At 46.3% G+C, this 25,405-nt stretch overlaps 1 protein-coding gene across 21 annotated transcripts in view; it reads right to left on the reverse strand.

Annotated features, from left to right (window-relative positions):
* The window catches only part of LOC109870170 (neurofascin), a 152,023-nt gene that overhangs the window by 82,328 nt on the left and 44,290 nt on the right, over positions 1–25,405 (reverse strand). Inside the window, exon 1 of one of the 21 annotated variants that reach the window (XR_004210068.1) lies at positions 18,439–18,733. The exons of 19 other annotated variants lie outside the window; for them this stretch is intronic. The gene's annotated coding sequence lies outside the window, so the exon portion shown is untranslated. Of the gene's footprint in view, positions 1–18,438; positions 18,735–25,405 lie in introns of those variants that run through there. One more of the 21 variants, XM_031825276.1, reaches the window with a different exon arrangement.

Genomic DNA, 25,405 nt, shown 5'->3' on the forward strand with positions numbered 1-25,405 from the left:
AGATGAAGGAAGGGGAGGATAAACAAGCGGTTGCCAGGCACAGGGTGTGTGGATGTCATGCTTGGCAGGAGCGCTGGTACTTTGTTGCAGAATGACCTAGTTTTAATGGAGGAGAGGATGAGGGGAGAGAAGAAGAGGGGAGGGGTTAGGGGGAGGGGAGGGGAGGGGAGAGAGGAAAGGAGAGAGAAGGGACATGTCGAGGATGAGGACAGGGGGAGAGAGGAAAGAGGAAGAGAAGGAGACGAGAGAGAGCGATGACGAAAGGACGAGAGAGAGACAGAAAATGTAAGACAGGAAAGGATGGTTTACTGCAACAACAAAAACGTGTTTTATTTATTGTAAGTCTCTGGTTAATGATTAATATGTGATGCCAATGTAGGGAACAGATAGAAATACAGGTGGAGGAACAGACAGATGGAGATAGGAGGAAGGACAAAATGATGTGTGTTTGTGTGTGCGTGGACAGTATGTGTCTGTATATCTGTGTGTGTGTGTGTGTGTCTCTCTCTCTCTCTCCAGCCCTGAGGGGGACATGAGGAAGCATCAATTCGCTCCATCCCACATAAATCAATCACAGGGTTCCTGGAGTGATGCAAGCTAAAGCACTTCCTGTGTCCAACTGCCCGGCCTTATGAGCCTCGTTAATAAATGATGACTGGGCCGCCTGCGGCGACACAGACACACATGTGCACAGAGGTACACACACACAGTAACACACACAGAGGCGTTAAATCTATTTGAACCTGGCAGCCAAACCAAGCTGCAACAGCATGGTGCCTTAATCAGAAGGGCTGAACCAGATATCATGTGTGTCTTTGGGAAAATACTGGAAAATACTGAAAATACTGGGTTCAGTGAAGGATGTGTCATACAAACCTTGGAAAGAGGAGGATTTGGTCTCAGAAATGTGATCTACATCACTGTAACACAGTTGGCAGAGACAGCGTAGAAGAACTCCCATCTTTTTGCTTCCCTCTGTCAACTTCTGCCCATCACACAAATGTGTGGGGGGGGGGGGGGGGGGGGGGGCTAGAAGGAAAGTAGGATAAGTGGAGATAGAGACAGCCACAGATAGGGGAAGCTGGGCAGGCAGAGAAAATGAGACAGAGAGAGAGAGGTAAGAGAGAGAGAGAAAGCGATGGAGGAAGAGATAGAGAGATGGAGGGAGGTAGAGAGAGAGAGAGAGGAAGAGATAGAGAGATGGAGGGAGGTAGAGAGAGAGAGAGGAAGAGATAGAGAGATGGAGGGAGGTAGAGAGAGAGAGAGGAAGAGATAGAGAGAAAGCGATGGAGGAAGAGAGAGAGAGAGAGACAGAGGACAAAAAGACAGAGAGGTGAGTGACTAGGCTACATGATTCCACCAGATGTGGAGATGTAGTCTAAAGAAGGAACCATGAGGTCTCTCCTCCAGGCGTGTGTAAGATCTGGGTCGGAGTGTTCAAACACACACACACACACACACAGCAGCCAAACGAATGCTCTACTAGCATACATTCAAATGAATGAATGAACATATGGATGAATGATGAATGAACAGGACTACGCTGTGGCCTTTTTACCCGCATGGTCTTTCTGCACTCGCGAATAGATTGTGTAAAATCACAGGCCCATGATTTATTAACTCACGTCTTTTAACAGTAATCACAACTAGGTGAAGAAAACTAGGGTAATACTTACACGTACTTTAACACTCTGTGTTACTCTAAATTTGAACTTGGAGACACGTGAGGCTAAATCCAAATCTTTATGCATGAAGACATTGATGTAGAAAAAAAAAACAGCTTCCTGAGCAAATCACTGTTTCCCAAATGGAGTCTCGGTACTCTGGATGCACTGGGGGGTAGTGGGAGAGTTCTCCTGTGTAATGGCTTAGATATACAGTATACTTCATCTACTGGGTCATGACTGAAAGCCTCAGAACCACTGGTATGACTGACAAATAACTGTATAACCACTGACAAATAAATATAACTGTGTTAACCATGGGTATAACTGACCACTGACAGTGGCCTGGCGGCTAGCATATGTATTGGCCTAGAATAACAGACAAGCTAACTTAAAGTAAAATGATCACTTGGCGTGAAGATATTTGACTCGACTTGACTCACTTGACCTGGGAAGCTAACACACACACACACTTTAAGGGATATGCTAAGTGACAGACAATTGTTCTGTCTACTTCTGCTACATGACTTGACAAACATCTCCCCTCTCTAAAATATTAAAGACCCCTCTCACCTTTAGCATGAAGCTCATGTGTGTTATGAAGCAATTATGCATACATAACACAGACACAAAGACAAAGGACAAGAAATTCACAAAGTCACGCGAGCACATATTCACTCGAGAGGACAACCTTGCATGCAAATGAAGAAATAAGCAGCCACTTACACAAAGTACATGATGCCCCTTTATTCAACCCATTATAAACTGGCAGACAAGCCTGGGAATCACTAGGATGAAATCTGAGAGAAAGAGAGAGAGAGAGGGAGATCGAGAGAGAGAGTTGCCCTGGGTGCTCCTTCCTAACACTTCAGTCATGGTGAGATGTCATCCCTCTACATGAAAACACTATTCATAAACCTGTCAGACACAATAGAAACAGAGATGGAGTCAAGACCAGAAAATCAGAGACCCAGAACTAAAACACAAACCAGACAATACCTGTTTAAGAACCTTGACCGAAGCCCTCGAGACCCAGACAATACCATTTAAGAACCTAACTGAAGCTCTCGAGACCCAGACAAAACCCGTTTAAGAACCAAGACCGAAGTCCTCGAGACCCAGACAAAAACCATTTAAGAACCTAGACCAAAGCTCTTGAGACCCAGACAATACCTGTTTAAGAACCTAGACCGAAGCCCTCGAGACCCAGACAAAAACCATTTAAGAACCTAGACCGAAGCCCTCGAGACCCAGACAATACCATTTAAGAACCTAGACCAAAGCTCTTGAGACCTAGACAACACCTGTTTAAGAACCTAGACCGAAGTCCTCGAGACCCAGACAATACCCGTTTAAGAACCTAGACCAAAGCCCTCGAGACCCAGACAATACCAGTTTAAGAACCTAGACCAAAGCCCCCGAGACCCAGACAATACCCATTTAAGAACCTAGACCGAAGCCCTCGAGAGCCAGACAATACCATTTAAGAACCTAGACCGAAGCCCACGAGACCCAGACAATACCATTTAAGAACCTAGACCGAAGCCCTCGAGAGCCAGACAATACCATTTAAGAACCTAGACCGAAGCCCTCGAGAGCCAGACAATACCATTTAAGAACCTAGACCGAAGCCCACGAGACCCAGACAATACCAGTTTAAGAACCTAGACCGAAGCTCTCGAGACCCAGACAAAACCCGTTTAATAACCTAGACCGAAGCTCTCGAGACCCAGACAAAACCTGTTTAATAACCTAGACCGAAGCTCTCGAGACCCAGACAAAACCTGTTTAATAACCTAGACCGAAGCTCTCGAGACCCAGACAAAACCTGTTTAATAACCTAGACCGAAGCCCTCGAGACCCAGACAAAACCTGTTTAATAACCTAGACCAAAGCCCTCGAGACCACCCAGACCACATCTGTAGTCTCAAGACATACACACACACACCAAGACCATGAGATTGAGACTTCCATCTTTGCTATGGGAGACACTTCCACTTTCAGAGAAGCCAGCTCTGGAAGACCCATACTGCTGAGTGAGGTAGAGACTGGTTTAGTAAAGTCTACAAGAGAGGAGTCCTACAGCTCTACACTGACCAAGGAACAGAGGGTTGAAGGTTATGGATCTCTGCTATATAAACACAGATGATTAGAGCTGAAGTGTGTGTGTGTGCGTGTTGAAAAGGGCTAGCTGAAAAACAAAGGCATGGCTCCATTCTAGAAACCAAATAAATTAGAGGGGTTTGTCTGGCCCCTGTCTGACTGTCTACCTCGCTCTCTTTAAACAAGCTCTCCCTTTTCTGCCTCTCCCTCTCTACTTGATCCTCTCCTCTTTATCTCTCCTCTGTGCTCACCCTGTCCCTCAGTCTCTCTTTCGTTCTATTCCTTAAGCACTCCGTCCTTCCCCATCTCCCTCCTTTCAACCTTCTCTCTGTCTCTCCATCTTCCTCTTCATCCACTTTCCCACCATACTCTCATTTATCCCCCTCTCTCGCTTATCCCAACTCGCTCCCCCCCCCTCCCTAGCAGAAATGTAAAAACAGCACACCAGCTCATTATCACATCTGGGTCTCACTTCCTCCTCCCCTCTCCTCCCCCTTCCTCACCCCCAGTCCCACTTCATCCAATAGAGAGAGACCTGGTCGCCAAGGCTCCTTAGCAACAAATCCACCAAGGTGAGGCTAGCCCCAGCGGGAGTGTGCGGCTGGAGGTGTGTTCCCCATTATCAAACCCCTGCATCTCAGACACGTACGCGTGTGTGTGTATGTGCGGGCGGACGTAGGTACGCACGTACGCTCGTTTGTGTATGTGTGTGTACGTGCGTGCGCGTGGTACAGAGAGAACCTCACCTGCCCTTGACTCAGAGACAAGGTACACTAAACAAAGATTGCCTCCAGTCATGTCTGGTTGCTGAGGTTACGACTGAGGAAAGATCCAACATCTAGCAAAACATTTCCTTTATCTCTCAGACAGACAAAATCCTCTGCCCAGAACAGTCAATATACAGTATTTAACTGACTAAAACCAGGCAGAGAAAACAACATTGATATATACGTAATCTACAGATTTACAGTCAGCCATGCTCTCCGTGCTTCTACACCTGCATTGCTTGCTGTTTGGGGTTTTAGGCTGGGTTTCTGTACAGCACTTTGAGATATCATCTGATGTACGAAGGGCTATATAAATAAATTTGATTTGATTTGATTTGTTGGCCACGCATACCGAATGAATATCTACACACAGGAGCATGTCATGCAAAGTGCAGAGTTTTTCACAGTTATACTGTAGTTCTATATCCAGCAGCGGCTCTAAGCTAACTGACTGATGTCTATGTCCTTTGTCTTACAGTTATTATTGGGGATGAGAATGATACTTTAGGCTTTGGCCACACAGAGACTATGTATGAAAAGCGGAGGTCAAGAACAGGCCAGTCATGAATCAGTAATGAACCTCCCTCTGAGGCTGCTGCTCCATTTGATGGGTCCATAGAGTATGTAACACACACACTTAGAGGGACCATAGAGTATGTAACACCACCCCTAGAGGGACCATAGAGTATGTAACACCACCCCTAGAGGGACCATAGAGTATGTAACACACACTCTTAGAGGGACCATAGAGTATGTAACACACACACATTAAGAGGGATCATAGAGTATGTAACACACACACATTAAGAGGGATCATAGAGTATGTAACACACACACATAAAGGGACCATAGAGTATGTAACACACACACATAAAGGGACCATAGAGTATGTAACACACACACATTAAGAGGGATCATAGAGTATGTAACACACACACATAAAGGGACCATAGAGTATGTAACACATACACATAAAGGTACCATAGAGTATGTAACACACACACTTAGAGGGACCATAGAGTATGTAACACACACACATAAAGGGACCATAGAGTATGTAACACACACACATAAAGGGACCATAGAGTATGTAACACATACACATAAAGGGACCATAGAGTATGTAACACACACACTTAGAGGTACCATAGAGTATGTAACACACACACATAAAGGGACCATAGAGTATGTAACACACACACATAAAGGTACCATAGAGTATGTAACACACACACATAAAGGTACCATAGAGTATGTAACACATACACATAAAGGGACCATAGAGTATGTAACACACACACTTAGAGGGACCATAGAGTATGTAACACACACACATAAAGGGACCATAGAGTATGTAACACACACACATAAAGGGACCATAGAGTATGTAACACACAAAGCGAGACCAGCGTGTGTGTGTGTGTGTGTGTGTGTGTGTGTGTGTGTGTGTGTGTGTGTGTGTGTGTGTGTGTGTGTGTGTGTGTGTGTGTGTGTGTGTGTGTGTGTGTGTGTGTGTATGTGTGTGTGTGTGTGTGGGCAAGGCTGCGAGGCCTAATTTACCAGTGTGGGCCCATCTGCCTGGGGTTACTGTGGTGATTAAAGCCATTCAGGAGTGGCTGGTGAGTCCTGCAGTTTTACCTCCTCCTGGGACCTCCTCCCTCTTTCCATCTCTTTCTCTCTCCCTCTCTCTCCATCTCATCCTTCTACAAAATGCCATTTTTCAAATGTATCTTGGTTAATTCTGGTGAGAGCATGGTGGTTGTTGAGTTGTCCTACGTTACATCCTCTTGGGACAGACACATACTGTAGACAGACACATCCCCCACTCCATCTCCTTCCCCATTTCTTCTCCTCTTCCTCTGTCTCTTTCTCTATTGTTTACTCCTCCCTTATCTATTTCCAAGTCAGATGTACTGTCTGTTTTTCCCTCTCTCCAGGGCTCTCTCTCTCTCTACCCCTCCTCTCTCTGTGATAACAGACAGGGATTAGAGAGGAGAGAAAGAAGAGATAGAGGAGAGAGGTGTGATTAGAACCCCCAGGGACTACGGTGCTAAAATGACTGACAGCAGTGTGTGTGTGTGTGTGTGCATGTGATTATGTTCATCTGTGATGGTTGTGAAGTGGTTAAAAGGTGTGATTTGGAGTGCATGTGTGTGAGCGTGTGTGTGCGTGGTCTGTGCAAACAGAAAGAGTGAGCATGTGTACGTGTGTCCATCACAGGAGGTTGGTGGCACCTTAAAGGACAGGCTTGTGGTAAAGGCTGGAGTGGAATCAGTGGAATGGTATCAAATACATCAAACACGTTGTTTCCATGTGTTTGACGCTATTCCATTCACTCCGTTCCAGCCATTATTATGAGCCGTCCTCCCCTCAGCAGCCTCCTGTGTGTGTGTGTGTGTGTGTGTGTGTGTGTGTGTGTGTGTGTGTGTGTGTGTGTGTGTGTGTGTGTGTGTGTGTGTGTGTGTGTGTGTGTGTGTGTGTGTGTGTGTGTGTGTCTGTGTGTGCCTGTGTGAGTGTCCATATGTGTGTGGTTAAAAATAGGGTGAACGGTTTTGAAGCTGCTGACAAATCCATTAATTTAAGCCTCCGAATAACAACAAGCACCAGAACCTCCTCCTACCCCCTATCCCCCCCTCACCAAACCCCAAGGCACACTCACCACTCCTCCCCCGGAGCTAATTAAGGCCACTAGGCACATCTCTCCTCTACTAGATAGACGGCTGATGTGCCACAATGCTGCCCATGCTGTCACAGAAGCTATGCGTTATGGTAAAGAGGAGCCTCCTATTCAACTCTATGCCGCACACTGTCTTTCACTCACAGCGCACCATCATCAGCACACACACACACAGCCAGCCAGTAAACTCGAATAAGATGAAGTGGGATGAGGTAGAGATGATGTCATTAAGAGACCAGGAAGAACTTATGTCTTTATGGAGCCACCAATTCCATTAATTGTAATCAGTTCCGTTCACTGAGTGTTCTGTTAGACTCTGAGTGTTGATGTACTCGGAGAGCCCTGTATAGAGAACACAATAGAGAGTAAGTCTGAGCATGCATCCCAAATTGTACTCTATTCTCTATATAACACACTACTTTTGACCAGAGCCCTATGGGCTACTCATGAAAGTAGTGCACTAAATAGGGAATAGGTTGCCATTGGGCTCTGCTCATTAGTAGTGCACTAAAATGGCATGTATTCCATATATTATAGAGAATATAGTGCCATAGGGCTCTGGTCAAAAGTAGTGCACTATGTAGGGAAAAGGGTGCCATTTGGGACATATCCTCCTCTGAGTCTGCCACTAAAGCACTGTCTATGAGCAGGCTTTTGTTCTAGCTGAGGAGGGAGGACTGGCTGGGGTAAATGTGATTACTTCCGTTGACGCTGCTTTTCTGCAGACCAGACAACAGATGACTGACACCAAATCCAATCAGATCCTGAGTCCAAGCCTGAAGCCACTGACTGTGTCATTGAGCGAAAAGGAAAAGCACACGGGGTAATATTAAATAAGATAAGATCAAATAAACTTTATTGTCCCCGAACGGTAATTTGTCTTCGACAAATTTCACCAATATACATTAGAATGTATGTGTCTGAAGCGTTTAGCCTTTGGATAAACTGTTGTGGATATATAACATAGCTTACGCAGTAACTCAATCTGCTGTAGCATAACCACAGGGAAGATGTCATGTAAACTGGTTACCAGACATTCTGACTGTAGCCTTTTAATGGAAATTCACAGAATCTAACGCAGGGTTGAGTAAAAACCAAATGTCAAATGCTAAAATACTACAGTATCTGTGTACATACAGCGTATTCGGAAAGTATTCAGACCCTTCCCTTTTTCCACATTTTGTTACGTTGCAGCCTCATTCTAAAATGTATTTGAACAAATTATATATGTATAAATGTGTTAAAAATTCTGAGAACCTGTTCTGCTTTGTCATTATGGGGCATTGTGTGTAAATTGTGTGTAAATTGTGTGTAAATTGATGATTTATATTATTGTGTAAATTGATTATATATATATATCATCAATTAACACACAATTTACAAACAATACACCATAATGACAAAGCAAAAACAGGCTTTCAGAGTTTTTTTTCCAAATGTATAAAAAATAAAAAACAGAAATACCTTATTTATATAAGTATTCAGAACCTTTGCAATGAGACTCAAAATTGAGCTCAGTTGCATCCTGTTTCCATTGATCATCCTTGAGATGTTTCTACAACTTGATTGAAGTCCACCTGTGGTAAATGGACATGATTTGGAAAGCAAAAACCAAGCCATGAGGTCGAATGAATTTTCTGTAGCGCTTCGAGACAGGATTGTGTCGAGGCACAGATCTGGGGAAAGGAACCAAAACATGTCTGCAGCATTGAAGGTCCCCAAGAACACAGTGGCCTACATCATTCTTAAACGGAAGAAGTTTGGAACCGCAAAGACTCTTCCTAGAGCTGCCCGCCCCGGCCAAACTGAGCAATCGGGGGAGAAGGGCCTTGGTCAGGGAGGTGACCAAGAGCCCAATGGTCATTCTGACAGAGTTTCAGACTTCCTCTGTGGAGATGGGAGAACCTTCAAGAAGGACAACCAGGTCTTAATAGTAGAGTGGCCAGACGGAAGACACTCCTCAGTAAGAGGCACATGAGAGCCCGCTTGGAGTTTGCCAAAAGGCACTTAAAGGACTCTCAGACCATGAGAAACAAGAGTCTCTTATCTAATGAAACCAAGATTGAACATCTCTGGAGAGACCTGAAAATAGCTGTGCAGCGACGCTCCCCATCCAAATTGACAGAGCTTGAGAGGATCTGCAGAAAAGAATGGGAGAAACTCCTTGCCTCGTATGCAAGAAGACTCAACAGCTGTAATCGCTGCCAAACGTGCTTCAACAAAGTACTGAGTAAAGGGTCTGAATACTCATGTAAATGTGATATTTCAGTTTAAAATGTATTATACATTTGCAAAAATGTCTAAAAATCAGTTTTTGCTTTGTCATTATGGGTACTGTGTGTAGATTGATGAGGAAAAAAGCAATTGAATCATTTTCAAAATAATGCTGTAACAAAACAAAATGTGGAAAAAGTCAATGGGTTTAAATACTATCCAAATGCACTATGCACCTTTTGACTTGTTTTAAAACATGTACTTTGTATTCAAAAAAAGAATTTCTCACAGACAATGGTAGGCTATATTTCCTTTACTCCAACTGCTACAGACATCAGCATTACTCCCAAAGTTATTCATTATCCGCAGGCTCATTCGACCCTGCCAGGTCCACAGCTCCAGAGACACAGCCGAATCCTGGCAGTACGGTGCATGTGTGTGTACAGGAAAGCAGTGGTGTCTGTGTGTGTGTGTGTCCTGATGCCGGGAGGAGGGGGGCTGCTACAGTTAGTCAGGGGGACGGCTGGGAATAATATATGCGAATTTTGATGAGCTGCTCTTTCTTAATGCTAACTGTCTGTTTGACTTCAATATCATCTGAAGACTTAAGTCTCCCCCCGTCCCATCCTAACAGACAGAGAAGCTAAACGTTGGCTGTGGTTCCTCTCAGACAAAGACATTAACAGGTGTAAGAAAGGCCTTCATTATGGTCACCATGTCACAGTCATTAGCATAATTAAGATTAGTACCATAGGAGTACCCTAGTAGCATCAGTCTTGGAGTCCAATCTACAGTATTTTGTTTACCTCAACAGTAAACTCATAAAGCGTCCTGTCTCAGCCTCAGAGAAGAGAGGGAGACAGACAGACAGACAGACAGACAGACAGACAGACAGACAGACAGACAGACAGACAGACAGACAGACAGACAGACAGACAGACAGACAGACAGACAGACAGACAGACAGACAGACAGACAGACAGACAGACAGACAGACAGACAGACAGACAGACAGACAGACAGGCAGACAGACAGGCAGGCAGAAGTGTAACCTTAACGAGCCAAACAGTATGCATCGTTTTATTAACCTTAAAATATAACAATCTCTCTCAGAAAAATATAACAATCAGAAAGAGATAAGAGACAGAGAGAGAGAGAGGGGAATAGAGAGAAAGACAGAGAGAGAGAGGGGGGGGGAAGAGAGAGTGACAGAGAGAAAGAGGGAGAGAGCCTTACAGTTGAGATTACAATCCACGACTAACACACACACACACACACATCTGGACAGTCAGTGAAGCTACGTATGTAGGTTATCACCATGCTGTCTGGGGCTTTTAGCATGTGTGTTACAGTAGACTGTGCTACGGAGTGTAAATGTTTGATAGTGTGTCTTACAGTAGAAGCCGTATACTAGGGGGCTTTGAGTATAAATAACACAAACATACACAAACATACACAACACATGGACAACACACACACAGACTGAGTAATGTAGGTTAAGCACTTGGCTCACAGGCACAACATATGCATCCCATGGGAACAGACTTCCTGTTCTTCTCCTCTCCTCTCCTCTCCTCTCCTCTCCTCTCCTCTCCTCTCCTCTCCTCTCCTCTCCTCTCCTCTCCTCTCCTCTCCTCTCCTCTCCTCTCCTCTCCTCTCCTCTCCTCTCCTCTCCTCTCCTCTCCTCTCCTCTCCTCTCCTCTCCTCTCCTCTCCTCTCCTCTCCTCTCCTCTCCTCTCCTCTCCTCAACAATTCCTTCCTCCTTTCATCTTTTCTGTTGCTGCGGGTTACCTGGCTATATCAAGGGGTTGCCAGGTAATGAGAGTTATGAGTAATGAGAGTTACCTTCCTGTGTTCCCCGGCACACAAAATATTCTCTAGAAGATGCTAGAATAAGAACATTCAGTGAGGAACATTCAGTAAGGAACATTCACTAAGGAACATTCACTAAGGAACATTCACTAAGGAACATTCAGGATGGAACATTCAGTAAGGAACATTCACTAAGGAACATTCACTAAGGAACATTTATTAAGGAACATTCACTAAGGAACATTTATTAAGGAACATTCACTAAGGAACATTCACTAAGGAACATTCAGTGCAACTCTGAAGCTGCCGGTCAGTTAAAGCTCTTACGTGGGCTTTTCCTCTGACTGGCCTTTTTGTTGCATATGTTTTATTTATTCTGCTGATAGGTTTATCAGACAACACACACATGTGCACGCACAGACGCACACACACACACAAGCGACCAGTTTGATGGGACGTAAACGCTTAGCGGGTGTTGTGACACAAACACACACACGGTGTAAAGTTTAACTTTATATGACAGAAGAGGAGAGTCGTCAGCGGCAAAAATCTGTTATATAAAAAACTGGGGTTAGAATGGCAGGGATGGAGAGGGAGGGATGGAGAGGCAGGGATGGAGAGGGAGGGATGGAGAGGGAGGGATGGAGAGGCAGGGATGGAGAGGGAGGGATGGAGAGGGAGGGATGGATGGAGAGGGATGGATGGAGAGGGAGGGATGGAGAGGGAGGGATGGAGAGGGAGGGATGGAGAGGGAGGGATGGAGAGGCAGGGATGGAGAGGGAGGGATGGAGAGGCAGGGATGGAGAGGGAGGGATGGAGAGGGAGGGAGGGATGGAGAGGCAGGGATGGAGAGGGAGGGATGGAGAGGCAGGGATGGAGAGGGAGGGATGGAGAGGCAGGGATGGAGAGGGAGGGATGGAGAGGCAGGGATGGAGAGGGAGGGATGGAGAGGGAGGGATGGATGGAGAGGGATGGATGGAGAGGCAGGGATGGAGAGGGAGGGATGGAGAGGGGAGGGATGGATGGAGAGGGATGGATGGAGAGGGAGGGATGGAGAGGGAGGGTTGGAGAGGGAGGGATGGAGAGGGAGGGATGGAGAGGGAGGGATGGAGAGGCAGGGATGGAGAGGGAGGGATGGAGAGGCAGGGATGGAGAGGGAGGGATGGAGGGAGGGAGGAGGCAGGGATGGAGAGGGAGGGAAGGGATGGAGAGGGAGGGATGGAGAGGCAGGGATGGAGAGGAGGGATGAGAGGCAGGGATGGAGAGGGAGGGGGATGGAGGATGGGAGGGGGATGGAGAGGCAGGGATGAGAGGAGGGATGGAGAGGAGGGATGGAGAGGGCAGGGATGGAGAGGGAGCGATAGAGAGGCAGGGATGGAGAGGCAGGGATGGAGAGGGGAGGGATGGAGAGGGAGGGGATGGAGAGGGAGGATGGAGAGGCAGGGATGGAGAGGGGGGATGGAGAGGAGGGATGGAGAGGCAGGGATGGAGAGGGAGGGATGGAGAGGCAGGGATGGAGAGGGAGCGATAGAGAGGCAGGGATGGAGAGGCAGGGATGGAGAGGGAGGGATGGAGAGGAGGGATGGAGAGGCAGGGATGGAGAGGCAGGGATGGAGAGGGAGGGATGGAGAGGCAGGGATGGAGAGGGAGGGATGGAGAGGGCAGGGATGGAGAGGCAGGGATGGAGAGGGAGGGATGGAGAGGAGGGATGGAGAGGCAGGGATGGAGAGGCAGGGATGGAGAGGGAGGGATGGAGAGGGAGGGATGGAGAGGCAGGGATGGAGAGGAGGGATGGAGAGGCAGGATGGAGAGGCAGGGATGGAGAGGGAGGGATGGAGAGGCAGGGATGGAGAGGGGAGCGATAGAGAGGCAGGGATGGAGAGGCAGGGATGGAGAGGGAGGGATGGAGAGGGAGGGATGGAGAGGCAGGGATGGAGAGGCAGGGATGGAGAGGGAGGGAGGGATGGAGAGGGAGGGATGGAGAGGCAGGGATGGAGAGGGAGGGATGGAGAGGCAGGGATGGAGAGGGAGGGATGGAGAGGCAGGGATGGAGAGGCAGGGATGGAGAGGGAGGGATGGAGAGGCAAGGATGGAGAGGCAGGGATGGAGAGGGAGGGATGGAGAGGCAGGGATGGAGAGGGAGCGATAGAGAGGCAGGGATGGAGAGGCAGGGATGGAGAGGCAGGGATGGAGAGGCAGGGATGGAGAGGCAGGGATGGAGAGGGAGGGATGGAGAGGGGAGGGAAAACAAGGAGAGGGATATGTGGCGAGGTGGGTGATAAAATAAAGGGTTAGAGGAGGCAATTGAGAGAGAGAGAGAGAGACGTGAATTCTCACACAGACATACAAACACATGAACAAAACATGCCTACAATATCCTGTGGCCATGCAACACACCATATCACAGTGACAAATCGAGTCCCAGTATACCTTAGACACTATGCACACTGGACTGACATCTATGGTCTCTTTCCCCTGTCTATTGAAGAGAAAAAGGGCCAGTCCTATAGTGAGAATATGTTTGCATCTGCCCCCAAGGGTAGTTGAGATGGGGGATGGAGGAATGGAGAGAAGGGTGAGCAGAGAAAGGGGGGGGGGTTGATTTGAAGGCTCCAGTCCAAATATTAACAGTGAAAGGCCATCTGTATCCATTAGGCCTCTCCCCTCCTCTGTCCTCTCTCTCTCTCTCTCTCTCTCCCTCGCTGGCTGGCTACATTAACCTCTTCTCCTACCGCCTAGGAACAAAGGATGAGGCTCTCTTTCTCTCCTCACTCGCACTCTCTCCCGTCTCTCTCTCTCCCCTCTCTTTCTCTCCCCTCTCTTTATCTCCTCCCTCTCTCTCTCTACACGCACTCTCCTCTCCTTTTCTCTCCCCCATCTGTCTCGCTCTCCACTCTCTCCCCCTCTTCTTCTCCCCCTGCTCTCTCCACTCTTTCTCTCCCCCTCACTTTCACACTGTGTACCATAGGCTGACCCACTACTCCCAATGTACGCAATAACCCTCCACACACACACAAGGAACCCTGTGATTGTGAATGATTCCAAAGCCGGATTGAATGGTCAATTNTCTCCACTCACTCCTCCTCTCCTTTTCTCTCCCCATCTGTCTCCTTCTCCACTCTCTCCCCCTCTCTTTCTCCCCTGCTCTCTCCACTCCTTTCTCTCCCTCACTTTCACACTGTTGTACCATAGGCTGACCCACTACTCCCAATGTACGCAATAACCCTCCACACACACACACAGAGTGTCTAAGAACCCCTCCCCACACACTCACACACGGACACAAACACACACACGGACACGCAGAGAGACACACATATTGTGTGCAGTGCACACACAACCCTCTACCATTTCAGTCCTAAACCTGGCCCAGCCATGCTCTTGTTCCTGCGTGTTACTTGATGAATTGGAAAACATAGGACAAGGAACCCTGTGATTGTGAATGATTCCAAAGCCGGATTGAAATGGTCAATTGCCAGCGCTTGTTCATGATTGTGGTGGTGGTATCAGTGCTCCATGTGCAACGTCCACCCTACCTTGGAGTAACGTCATTATTGATGGACAGACAAGTATGACCATTAGTATATGCATACAAATGTGAGCGCATGTGTGTGTAGGTACAGTGGGGCAAAAAAGTATTTAGTCAGCCACCAATTGTGCAAGTTCTCCCACTTAAAAAGAGGAGAGAGGCCTGTAATTTTCATCATAGGTACACTTCAACTATGACAGACAAAAAGAGAAAAAAAATCCCGAAAATCACATTGTAGAATTTTTTATGAATTTATTTGCAAATTATGGTGGAAAATAAGTATTTGGTCAATAACAAAAGTTTATCTCAATACTTTGTTATATACCCTTTGTTGGCAATGACAGAGGTCAAATGTTTTCTGTAAGTCTTCGCAAGGTTTTCACACACTGTTGTTGGTATTTTGGTCCATTCCTCCATGCAGATCTCCTCTAAAGCAGTGATGTTATGGGGCTGTTGCTGGGCAACACAGACTTTCAACTCCCTCCAAAGATTTTCTATGGGGTTGAGATCTGGAGACTGGCTAGGCTACTCCAGGACTTTGAAATGCTTCTTACGGAGCCACTCCTTCGTTGCGCTCGGGCAGTGTGTTTGGGATCATTGTCATGCTGAAAGAGTCAGCCACGTTTCATCTTCAATGCCCTTGCTGATGGAAGGAGGTTTTCACTCAAAATCTCATGATACATGGCCCCATTCAATCTTTCTTTTACAAGGATCAGTCGTCCTGGTCCCTTTGCAGAAAAACAGCCTCAAAGCATGATGTTTCCACCCCCATGCTTCACAGTAGGTATGGTGTTCTTTGGATGCAACTCAGCATTCTTTGTCCTCCAAACACGACGAGTTGAGTTTTTACCAAAAAGTTATATTTTGGTTTCATCTGACATTCTCCCAATCTTCTTCTGGATCATCCAAATGCTCTCTAGCAAACTTCAGACGGGCCTGGACATGTACTGGCTTAAGCAGGGGGACACGTCTGGCACTGCAGGATTTGAGTCCCTGGCGGCGTAGTGTGTTACTGATGGTAGGCTTTGTTACTTTGGTCCCAGCTCTCTGCAGGTCATTCACTAGGTCCCCCCGTGTGGTTCTGGGATTTTTGCTCGCCGTTCTTGTGATCATTTTGACCCCAAGGGGTGAGATCTTGCGTGGAACCCCAGATCGAGGGAGATTATCAGTGGTCTTGTATGTCTTCAATTTCCTAATATTTGCTCCCACAGTTGATTTCTTCAAACGAAGCTGCTTACCTATTGCAGATTCAATCTTCCCAGCCTGGTGCAGGTCTACAATTTTGTTTCTGGTGTCCATTGACAGCTCTTTAGTCTTGGCCATAGTGGAGTTTGGAGTGTGACTGTTTGAGGTTGTGGACAGGTGTCTTTTATACTGATAACAAGTTCAAACAGGTGCCATTAATACAGGTAACGAGTGGAGGACAGAGGAGCCTCTTAAACAATAAGTTACAGGTCTGTGAGAGCCAGAAATCTTGCTTGTTTGTAGGTGACCAAATACTTATTTTCCACCATAATTTGCAAATAAATTCATTAAAAATCCTACAATGTGATTTTTTTTCTTCTAATTTTGACTGTCCTAGTTGAAGTGTACCTATGAGAAAAATGACAGGCCTCTCTCATCTTTTTAAGTGGGAGAACTTGCACAATTGGTGGCTGACTAAATACTTTTTTGCCCCACTGTATGTCTACTTGATTATGCACAAGTGTGTGTGTGTTGATTGTCTTGTGTGTGTCTGTTTTCGTGTGTGTGTCTGTTTTCGTGTGTGTCTGTTTTCGTGCGGGTGTCTGTTTTCGTGCGTGTGTCTGTTTTCGTGTTTGTGTCTGTTTTCGTGTGTGTGTGTGTGTGTTTTTGTGCGGGGTGTCTGTTTTCGTGCGTGTGTCTGTTTTCGTATGTGTGTGTGTGTGTGTGTGTGTGTGCGTGTGTGTGTGTGTGTTTTCGTGTGTGTGTCTGTGTGTCTGTTTTCGTGTGTGTGCGTGTGTTTTCGTGTGTGTGTGTGTCTGTTTTCGTGTGTCTGTTTTTCATGTGCCTGTTTTCATGTCTTCCATGTCTCTGTCCATGTCCATGTCTGTTTTCGTGTGTCTGTTTTCTGGTGTGTGTTAACCTGCCGATGGATTCTTGTCTCTTCCAATAATCATTGTCTTTCCCAGTGTGTTTGGTGTGTGTGTGTGCGTGTGCGTGTGTGTGTGTGTGTGTGTGTGTGTGTGTGTCTGAATAACGGTCAGCTAAGGAGAGTTCTGACACAAAGAACTCTCATCTGTCTGACAACGGCTCGAAGCTGGAACACCGCTGACATCACAGAACACACACACAAACACCAAGACAGCAGCATCACCACATTGCCATACACACTGGGAGAGTCAAGAAGCCATAGGCAGATTACTGTAACACACACACACACACACAGAACCACACACTCATGTGCACACACTTGCGGGGGAGTGGTATGACAATGGCATCACCAGGTTTCTAACAGAGACAGATGGAGTAGCCATAGATAGTACACACTGATCACAGGGGGCTGGCGAGGGGAGGACGGCTCATAATAATGGCTGGAAAGAAGTGAATGGAATGGTATCAAACATGGAACCATGTATTTGATCAGTTCGGTACCATTCCATGTACTCTGTTCCAGCCAATACTATGAGCCCTTCCTCCCCAATTGAGGTGCCACCAACCTCCTGTGACACAGACACACTAGACAGGCAACACACAATCACTCAGTACAGACAGACAAAGTATGAATGACCACTGTTAGAGAGACAGAGTATGGGCAATGGCAACGGGCAATGGGCAGCAGCGACATACACTAGACTGATATGGTTGACAGAGGTAGCATATAGCCTGTGGTCCCAAAGACATGATCAATAACAGCAATCAAACTGTGTCAGACGGACCGATCAGTGCGTGTGGCAGTATTGACAGCGCACACACTGTTATTCTTCATTTTAACCAGCGCACGGATCATGATGAGTGTCCTTTCTACCTCACAAAGCTTAGAACACAGCGGAACATCCTTCTAACAACGGAGCACCAGACAAATCTGAGAAGGCAGTAATTAGACAGGCACCTGGGCTGCATCAATGATTTGATGATTGGTTAGGCTCCATTCTGGTTCGTAAAAATGAAACAACTTGCTTTTGTTAAAGACAAACACCACAGGACAAAATGGAACCATGTATGACAACAACAACAAAAACTTTGTCAGCGTTCCTCAAAAGAGGATTGTAAGGATTTTTCATGACCATGAACAAAAATATTATTGTATGATAATATCCCAAATTGTAAAATAAATACAAATAAAATAAAAGCCTTTTTTTCCGCCAAAGCAGAGAGGTAGAGTGAACACGCATTACCACGATATCGAAATATGAATGAAACCATATGCTAACACACACATAAACAGCCGAAAAATAAGAGCTCTGCAAATGAGAACACACACACTTACCAACTCTATGACAGCCTTTGAAACACACATAGTGGCGCACTCTAACAAAAGCATCTTTCCGCCGGGCACAGACAGCACAGACAGCACAGACAGCACAGACAGCACAGACAGCACAGCACACACACACACACACACACACACACACACACACACACACACACACACACACACACACACACACACACACACACACACACACACACCTCTGAAGAGAGACAGATTACCGATCAGTGGAGGGTATCTGACCAGGTGAAATTGTGCTCCCCTAGAGAACACTGCTTCCCCATCACAGGAAGTCCTAGTCTGGTCCTCTGGGCTCAGTGTTATGTCACGAAACGTCCCCCCTGGTACATCCAGATCCAAGAAATAAAAGCGACTGACAGATCCAGTCACACAGGAAGAAACAGAACACAGGGCAAGTTGATTTGATAATGTTACAGAAAGACTGATGCCTCCTCTCTCTCTCTCTCTCTCTCTCTCTCTCTCTCTCTGTCTGTTTCTGTCCTCGCTCTAGCTCGTTCCACATCCACACATCCACACAAACACACTCACAAATACAGATCCTCCATCTGCTGCCGCCCCCTTGCCTTCTCCCTTCCCACCTCATGAATTATTCATGAGCCCCTCCCCCACGCTTGCTCAGAAACACACGCATGCACAATTGTTCACACACATACTCACACACACACACACATAGAAAGAGACATATAAACACACACATTGACACAAACTCACACATGTGCATGCACTATCACACACACACACAGCCAAAACCAGTCAAAGACACAAAAATACATCTACACACAAGCGCGCTCAAGCACACACACGCATATAGACAAAGACATAAAAGCGCAAACACACACGTCATCCATGCGTGAACACACATGCAGAGCACACTCGCACGTATAAGACACAGTCAATCGTGCATGAACACACACACACACACATCACAAACAAACACACACACCCAGGCTCGTCCATGCGTACTGCTCTGAGGCGTTGCTGCTGATGTAGCACACCGAGGTAGACCCTTAGCTGGGGAGGCTTACATGGTTCTTATGGTCGACCCTGACACGGCTGGACGTGGGGTCAGGCGGCCAGAGATAGAGGGAGCGTGTGGTGTGTGTTTCTCAGGAGAGAGTGTGTGCACACGTGCGGGGTCCTGGGTGCGTGCGTGTGTAGAAGGGGCAGTTAGGGCGAAGAATGTGTGTGTTTGGGTGTGTGTGTTTGGGTATTCTGTTGAGTGAGGGGGTGGGGGTTATCTAAGCATAGAGGCCATAGGGGCATGTTAAATATCCCCAACAGTGTCTTGAGTAGGCTGGGGGGTCACAGAGGAGCAGCAAGATGAGAGGGGGACGGGGAGGGGGGGGTGTAAAGAAAGCAATAGTGTGTTGTTTAATCAGATTGGAGGGTGAAGGAGATTGGGGGGGGTGAAGGTGTAGAAATCCCCTTGTGGCGTCTGGGTTTGACCTCCTCACCTCCCATCTGCCTACCGCTCGTTCAGCCCATCCTCACCCAATCAACCGCTCCGGAACACCCTTACCCAACCAATCAATAACCCCCACCCCACCAGTAACACACTAAGTCGCTAACCTAACAACAGCCCACCTCCAACCACAACCCCCCCCCCCCCCCCCCCCCCCCACACACACACACACATCCTTAGAGATATGCACAAACAGAGACACAAACACACTTTCTCTTGACTGACTGATTCTGTTGCTTCGCACCAGAAACACACACAGGAAGAGACAAAAGCACTCACAACACACGCCAGAACCTGGCGACAGCGGCTTATAGTATAGAGCTATGGGAGACTGCTTGAGTGTACATCGAAGAGTTCTGATGAAAAAATGCTTTGGTTGTTTGTTGTGATCACAACCACTTGTTGTAATGTCTATCTTCCTCCAAGAGTTTGTGTCTATCAAAACCGGAGTTTAAGAGGCTGTGTAAGTAGCTGATTCACGCTGTAGCTAGAGTGGTGAAATTAGACAGCAGGAGTCGTCTATGATATTAGCGTCTCTCTCTAGCTATGAGGGTGAGATAGACGGAGGATTTACCCAAGAAAGAAGATATATTGGGGGAGAGAGAGAGAGAGAGAGAGAGAGAGATGAGTCCCACGTCAGAGTTTTATACAGCATAGACAGTATAAAGAACGACATATCTAAAATAACTGGGCTCACTCTTTGCCAGGGGCCAAGTGATAATTAACTGTGTGGTCGACCCCTTTATCACAAACATGCACATACACACACACACACGTTACCCCATCCCATGATATCTTCTGGTTATTGAACCCTGTATGGGTCCAATCACCCCGGGGCGATTTATACTGCAATTCCCTGTAATCAACAAAGACAAGTCAGTAGACACACACAGACATACACACAACGATCGCAGGCCTCTGAAAGTGGACATAAGTGACTCATTATTTTCCTCCCATTAATAATGAGTAAATAAATCAAATGTTCAGATGAGCAGATCAGAGCATCAGAGCATGATTAGAATGATGATCTGGAACAGAAGAATGCTTCCTGCTTTCCCACTCTGACCTTGTCTGATGACTCAAGTCTTCTTTGGTTCAAGGGGTCAAATAAAAGGAGCGATATATTGAACAGACGTATTATTTATCTGGCTAATAGAAACAGTAAGGTTATTAAAGGTGAACTCTGCGAGTCCCGGTGCCCTAGTGTCTCTCTCTATCGCTCTCTAGGTCAACAACCAACAGTGGATGAGCGGCACTGGTACAACTTCAGCTCCAGTCCTGCCTAGAGGGCCAAAGCAATCTCTGTCTGCTAGTTCTCACTACTCATTAGCACAGTCAGTGGGAGTCATGTAAAAGAGTTTTGAGCACCTGGGAAAGCTATTTATAGTGTATTCAGAAAATATTCGTCAATCTACACACAATACCCCATAATGACAAAGTGAAAACAGTTTTTTTTTCTCCTCGGTAAAAGCCACATGACAGCCTGCTTGGAGTTTGCCAAAACGCACTTAAAGGAGCATCATACCCTAGATGATACCCTAGCTGCCAAAGGTGCTTCAACAAATTGCTGAGTGAAGGGTCTGAATACGAAGGTAAATGTGATATTTCCCTTTTTTTATTTGTAATACATTTGCATTTACATTTTAAATGTAACAAAATGTGGAAAAAAGTCGTGGTCTGAATACTTCCCAAATGCACGGTATATCTAATCCATTATCATTATATTACTGTAGCTCTAGACATCCATTAGCTTCAGGTGTCACATTTGACCATTTCATTCCCTTGGTGAGATCAATGTACTATTGACAGGAGTGTGTATTGTTATTCATGGTTAAAATGGTTGAAAAAATGTACAGTAGTATATTGGAGTCCTTGAAAGAAACAAAGAAAAATATGCTATAGCCCAACACACACACACACACAGCTGGTTGTATTCTCTCTGTGGGTCTGTCTAAAAGCCACAGTGGGTTTTCCCTAATGGTGGAGGGAGAATGTATCACATTCCGTCTCTACTGACGTCTGTAGTGTGGGCTCCAGAAGTTATTGGGGTGGTCAATGGGGCTCTGTGTAAAGGGTTTGCATATAGAGAAGACGGAACACATCGGGGGCAAAGAGACTGAACACCAGTGTCCGAGTGTCCAAGCTTGTTTACTTGTACAGTACGTACAAGTCTAGCAAAGAAGCCAAGGCGTGCGTGCGTGCACACACACACTCACACACACACACTCACATACTCACACACACGCACTCATACACACACGCACTCACACACACACACACACACACACACACACACACACACACACACACACACACACACACACACACACACACACACACTCACACTCACACTCACACACACACACACACACACACACACACACACACACACACACACACACACACACACACACACACACACTCATACACACACACTCATACACACACACACACACAGACAGATGGTTGAACATAAAAGGCCCCTTGTCTCATTGGCATCAGGTACCACGCTAATTGAGCTGTTTAAATATTTAAAGCGACAGAGAGAGGGAATAAAAGAACAGAGGGAGGGGGTAGCCTAAAATGAGGGAGGGTGAGAGCCGGAGGAGGTTAGAGGGGAGAGAGAGAGACTAGTCCGAAATCAGGGTTTTAGAGGAATAGAGAGCCCCTTGTTGTTTTCTCGCAGAGAGAAGGAGATAGAATCGAGACATGATCATGGAAAACAAGCTATAAAGAGAACAGAGATGAGAAAAACAACAATTTGGAGCACTAGCTAACAGCATTACATGGTATTTAACCCGGCTGGACCCCTGGAGCAGAACACTGAGTGATAAACAGTATGTCCCAGAAGCCGTTGTTTATCTCCCAGTATCTCTCAACTGGACAGAGAGGGGCTTCATTAGCAACTAACAACGGGGTTAGGAGATGTGTTTGTGTGTGTGTGTGTTTGTGTGGCCTGATAACGGCACAAGAGGACTGAAGCATAATTACAAGAACGCTGTGTGAGCACGTGAACCACAAGAGTTTTAGTCACGCTCAGAATTGGCATACACACAAGCTTTATAGCACTTTACAAGCCCTTATAAGCATGACATAATGGGTGTCTACGCATTCAAGTGCACATTGTTTACTAATGGTGATGCTTGAAACGTTGAACCACAAACTCACCAAAATCCAAAATGATGTTTCTACAGCACATGTGCCAGCACATCTGGCTAGCTGCTCAAGGCTACTGTGACTATGACTGACTTGTCAAAACATTTACACAACATTGACGGTTTAAATAAGCATAAAACATGAGGCATTTTGCCTAGACTCAGTGACACACTGAATTCCAACAAGATCTCGGAGTTTCCCGCATTATCGATGAACCATCTAATTTTGACTCATTCATTCCTCGTGGTTACAGGGTTGAAACAGAAACAAATGAAAGGTTGACAGTTTAGGCATGAATTCCGAGTGGTTAAGGTTAGGGCTATGGTTTGAGGTGGTCTTAAAACAAACGAATTAAGAACAAGGCACTGTTTCCATCAACTGTTAGCAAGTATTCTCATGGCTTGATAGAGCATTGTGACCTGAGGTCTAAGCTGCATGTTCCGAGCATCATGAGTTTGCGCTCAGTGCTGGGCATTCGCGCCGAGGAAGGCATATATTAACATTTTCGGGGCCTTTTCAAACGTCCGAAATCGAAGTCTATTTCTAGTGATCAGGCTGCTGAATTCAGAGTTGGGTAAATCAATTTCAATTCAATCACTTTTCGACAGCAGCCCCTTTGATTTGAACAAAACCCTCCGTACATATTTGCCCATTGTAGAATTACTCAGAAAGTGACTTTTTGGACCTGAATGACAAAACATTCAAGAGATTAAAGTGCTCAAAGTTGACCCGTTTTGCATACCCTGCCATACCATGAGACATCCTTGTCTTCATCGCTGGAAAAGATAGACGGTGGGAAATGATATCATTTAAAAGCTTAAGGAACAGGGTTGTCAAACTATTTCATGATTTGCTGAAGAAAAAAAAAAGTTTTTACCATAAATGAGGTTAAAGTCAATTTGACTTCATCTGAGGTTTCTGTGTTTTTGTGCCCGCCATCGGTTGAGACACGACATGCCCTTGAATACAGGGCGGGTGTCGTGTTTAGGCTGATAAATGAACTAAAATGGGAATCAAATTGAAACTTTCAAATGATACCACCAAAACGGTTGGAGGTCCAGACGTAAGTAAATGACGTAATTGGGGCCATCTTTGTGGTAGCAATTAGAAAGTTACAATTTCAACTCAATCCACATTTGAATGGTGTACCAAATAAATTGGTCTGAAGGGATAGGTCCATTCTATGAATTGCATTTCTATGATTGAAATGGGTCGATTTGAGCACCTCTGTCTCTTAATGTTTTGGCATTCAGGTGTAAAAAAGTAACTTTCTGACCACTGCTTCCATGGGCAAACATGTAGGGAATGTTTTGTTTCAAAACAATTGGGATGCTGTCAAAAAAGGGATTGAATTCAAATGGATTTACCCTGTGTGATGGCTTGTAACATCTAGGCTAACTGGTAGGTGTGTGGCTGCAGTATGTGGTTGTATATCATTTTAAAGGACTTGTTAAATGAATGATCATTTGTTGAAGTGTGTTATCCTAACATGGCCGCAGCTCCAGTAAGTCTGACTTTAGATCTTTATTGCGTGTAGGCCATTCCAAATAGCCAGCACACAGCCAGAGATGAAACAGCATCACTAACTAGCGTGCAGCACTGTCACCCCAGGACACTGACCTCCAGGGCAGCAGGTGACAGGTCAGCAGGCTGAGCCCAGAGTGGAGAGCCCTAGGTGGGGCTGCTGGGCAGCTGGGCAGCTGGGCGCTCTGCTGGAAGGTCTGGAGGGCTGCCCTCTCTCCATTCAGCTCCAGGGCTTTCAATGAAGCACCACACTGGGCAGGAGAACAGCCAAGGGACACGTGAATCATACACACACAGAGACAGGCAGGCACACACAAACACAAGCATAGACACACACACACACACAAGCACAGGCGTGCAAACACACACCAGTGCACGGAAGTAAGCAGGCACAATTCTTTTTTATTTCCATGTCAACTGAATGAGACCATAAACCCTGTGCGTGTCCAATCCACTTCCTTGTTCTATTAGGAGATACTGTATAACAGACCTGTGCTGGAAAAGGATCCTGGCCTGGCTTCTTTAGATCAATGTTACAGTCACATGTCTCTGGGTAACAACCACCGCCTCTTCCTGGACCAGGACATACTGACCTGACTGACCGGGTTGTCTGATGCTGTTTGTGACCGAGACATGACCGCTCACCAAAGGACACAGTGTGCTCAGCTGGCGTACATACACACACACACACACACACGCACACACGCCTTCCTGAGGTGTGTTATCACAGTACGCACAGTCAACCCTCCCCACTGCTGTTGCATGAAAACCACAGAACTACTAGGGTTAATAGAAAGAGTAAGCAGACAGACAAAGAGAGAAAGGATCATGTAGTCCAGGCAGAGAGAGAGAGAAAGAGAGAGAGTAAGAGAGAGAGAGAGAGAGATTAGGAGAGAGAGTAGGAGAGAGAGAGAGAGAGAGAGAGAGAGAGAGAGAGTAGGAGAGAGAGAGAGAGAGAGAGAGAGAGTAGGAGAGAGTAGGAGAGAGAGAGAGAGAGAGAGAGAAGGAGAGAGAGAGAGAGAGAG

The sequence above is a fragment of the Oncorhynchus kisutch genome, linkage group LG1, assembly GCF_002021735.2.
Source record: "Oncorhynchus kisutch isolate 150728-3 linkage group LG1, Okis_V2, whole genome shotgun sequence".
Classification (NCBI taxonomy): Eukaryota; Metazoa; Chordata; class Actinopteri; order Salmoniformes; family Salmonidae; genus Oncorhynchus; species Oncorhynchus kisutch.